Genomic DNA, 4135 nt, shown 5'->3' with positions numbered 1-4135 from the left:
TTAAAATAGTATGGCACTGTATAAATACAGACAAATAGAGCAATGAAACAGAATTCAGTTCCTATAAATAAACCCAAGCAAAAATGATCAACTAATATTTGATAAGGAAGCCAAAAAACTCAACTGAAAAATGACAGTCTTTAAAACAAGTCGTGCAGGAATAATTGTATAGTCACATATGAAAGAATAAAAGTGGACCCATACCTTACAACAATCACAAACAAAACTTGCAATGATTTAAATATTTAAAAATAAGGTGTGAAATCTCAGAATCGCTGAAGAAACATAGGATAGAACTTCTTGACATGGGTCTTCGTAATTATTTGTTGGATCTGACACATAAAACAGAAGCAACAAAATTAAAAAATGAATAAATAAACTAATTAATCTGTATTAAACACAAAAGCTTCTTATCAATGAAAGAAACCATCAACAAAGTGAAAACCTACATAATGGAAAAACTACTGAATAGAAAATAATATTCGTGAAACAGATATCTGAGAGAAAGTTAATATTCAAAATATACACAGAACTCATAATAGCAAAAAGGAAAAGGAAAGAAATTCAAACCAAATTAATAAATGGACAAAAAAATCTGAATAGACATTTTTACAATGTCAACAGGCACATGAAAAGTTGTTCAACATCATCGCTCATTAAAGAAATGCAAATTACTCAGGTCTGTTAGAATGACCATCATCAAAAAGACAAGAGATAACAAATGCTGAGGTAAAATAAAGAAAAGTGAAGTGAACCCTCATACACTAGTGTTGGGATTGTTAATTGGTATAGCCACTATGGAAAACATTATTAAGAATTCTCAAAAAATTAAAAATAGAACCATTATGTAAACCAATAATACCACTTCTGGGCATATATCCAAAAGAAACAAAACACTTATTCTAAAAGCATTATTTACAATAGCCATGACATGAAAACAATCCAACTGTCCATCAGTGGGTGAATAGATAAAGAAGGTGTGGTACATATATACAGTGAGATATTATTCAGCCAAAAAATCAAAAAAATAATTATTGCTTGTAACAACAGGGATTAATCTTGAAAGTATTATGCTAAGTGAAATAAGACAGAGAAAGACAAATACTGTATGATCTCACATGTGGAATCTAAAACAAATGAAAAACAAAAACAAAACACCCACATAGAAAAAGAGAACAAACATGTGGTAACTAAAAGTAGAGGGTGAGGGAAGACAAAATTGGAGATAGAAGTTAGTCAAACTTCCAATGATAAGTACATAGGGATGTAATATATAGCAAGATAACTATAACACTGTTGTATGATACACAGAAAGGTTGTTAAGAAAGTAAACCCTAAAAGTTCTTATCACAAGAAGAATTTTGTTTTATTATTTTTTCTTTTTTTCTTTTTTATTATATCTATATGAGAAGATGAGAAGATGAACATTAGCTGAACCTACTGTGGCAATAATTTCACAATATGTGTAAATCAACCCATCATGCTGTACACCTTCCACATATACAGTGATGTGTATAAGTTATTTTTTAATAAAACTGAATGAATAAAGTGGGAAGGGAGTAAGAATAACCAATAAATATTTTTAAAAGAATTAAAGAAAACCAGTATCATCACTTTTTCCTATATGCTACTAAGAACAAAGATTCAAGTAATATATCAGTCTTGTGCCAACCAAGCATGCTTAATATTTTCCTTAGTCATATGCTGCTATGTTTTCCTTCCCAAGATTTATTTCTTTCCCTCTTTCTAGGAAAAACATGCAATTTCAATTTCATCCAAATATTCTTGTTTATTTGTAATTAATATATTTTATTCTGTTAGATATGATCCAATATATCTAACAGTTTTTTTTAATCTAAGCAAGTCCAACCCGTTATACTAGGGTTATTTAGCTAATAAAATACATCTAGAAAATATTGGCCAATGGTGTACTAAAGAATGTCTATCTTTGAACTTCTTTTCATATATATAGTTTTGAGAATGGGTATTATTTTATTGAGATTTTCAACACCAAATTTGTTTTCTACAACAGGAAAGTTAGCAATATTCCCAAAGTACAAAGAAATCTTGCCTTACAAACCAAAAATGGTTTTCATAATTTCTTTTGTTGGTTGTTGGTGGACTTCTCACTTCCTCATGTAGATAGACAAGTGCAATTCTATCATCAGCACAGCCAGAAAATAGATGAAGTTAAGTTGCTTGACTAATTGAATGACATTAACATAATTAAACATATTAAGATCCAGATTGATAGCCACTGAGTGACTTTAATGACTAGAATATTCATTTTAGTTAATCTGTCATTAAGTCTTTAACATACATAATGGGCTCAACAGAACTCAACGTTATTATTTTCACAATTTTTGATACATGGGATGTCATTATTAATATCAAAATTTTTATATTTAATAGTGATTAACAGTTTTAAGAGGTCTGCAATACTCCTAATGGCAACTCCATTGTAATATAAAATTCTTTCATTTTGTAGAACATTATGAATAGTAGGTTTATCTGTGGAGAAATTCATTGTTGGCAAATTTTCATTAACATACATTTTTATGACCTTTTGTATGTTCAGGCTTGGAGAAATCCTGGAGTATTAAAGAAATATTTTGAAAAAGATTGCAAATAAATAAAATGCAGCTAAGAATCCAGTGGAAAATATAGTGAAATTATTTACTGCAAAGAAAAAGATTCTAAAGAATGTAAACAAAAGTGTAAGAAGGGCAGAGAAAGGTAGGAAGAAACATTATTTTAATAAAAGTAACCACTTTTCAACTAGGCAGTTGTCATTCATAGGGAAATAGAAAGTGATAAAACATTAGGAATTTTGGGATAGTACCTGGGCAAGGAGGCAGGGTAGAGAGGATGGAGAGATTAAAACTGAGTAACTGTAGTCCTGGCTGACTGGAATAGTGGTAGAGTGTCTGCCTGACATGTGGATGTCCCACGTTCAATTCCCAATCAGGGCAAACAGGAGTCATGACTACCGCTTTACCACTTTTCTTCCTCCCTCTCCTCTCTCTCCCCCCCTCTCTCTCTCTATCTCTATCTCTCTCTCTCTTTCACTCTCTCTCTTTCTCTCGCCCTCTCTCTTCCCCTCCCACAGCCATGACTCAATAGGTTGATTCAAGTAAGTTGACCTCAGGTGCTGAGAATGGCTCTGTGGCTTCAAATCAGGTGCTAAAAATAGCTCAGTTTTTCCCAATGCCTATCCCCCACAGAGGGCTTGCTGGGGGTGGATCCACATCTGTGTGCATGTGGGATTCCATCTCTCTGTCTCTTCTCCTCCCACCTAATTAAAAAAATAATAAAAGCTGAGAAACTTAATATTAAAAACAAGTATATGTTATATTTTCTATTTTCTTTAATGTTTTAAATTTGTTTTTCTCATTAGCTTATTGTAAAATCAGGAATTGATATAGAATTAACTTGATATTTTATTTGAATACTTATAATAATTTATATTTATTGGTTTATTATTTTTATTTCTTTTGTTTTGCGTCAAGGATATCTTAACTTTGTAGAGCCAGGAAACAGAATTTGCACCTTTCTTTATTCCTAAAGTTGTTTATGTATTATTTATTTTCAAAAATGAAAACCATTTAAGTGTAAATAATTATTCTTTCTCTACAAAGTTCATCAAATAGTTTTAGCAGATAATCTTGTACAGTAGGAATTTAATAAAAAATAGTAAAACTTAAAGTGCATTTTGTATTTATTGATTATAAGAAAGAATGATGGATATTTTTGTGTAATTTTAGGGATGATATATAAACAATCCCGATTATGATTATTTTTTACTTTTTGATAATTGCTACATGCTTAGAGGTTAGAATACAAACAACTGAACTAACTAGCATCTATATTGTAATATACACTTAATTAGCTCATAATAGCTTGTAAAACTACTAAATCTTAGTCCTAAATATATAGAGAAATCATAAAATTTTAAAGGTTACTTATTTGTTTATATTCACTTTCTATAAGAGGTTATGAAGACATAAAACATAAAAAGGGAACAGTGAACAATCAAATAAGATCTGTCAATTTTATTCCTAAAGGCAATGTTATAATTTATGGAATACATTTACTTAGTGGACATTTTTAGTGAGTTTATTAATATTCAAAATAA

Source organism: Saccopteryx leptura, chromosome 1 (genome assembly GCF_036850995.1).
Source record: "Saccopteryx leptura isolate mSacLep1 chromosome 1, mSacLep1_pri_phased_curated, whole genome shotgun sequence".
Lineage (NCBI taxonomy): Eukaryota > Metazoa > Chordata > Mammalia > Chiroptera > Emballonuridae > Saccopteryx > Saccopteryx leptura.
This window is presented reverse-complemented; position numbering follows the sequence as displayed.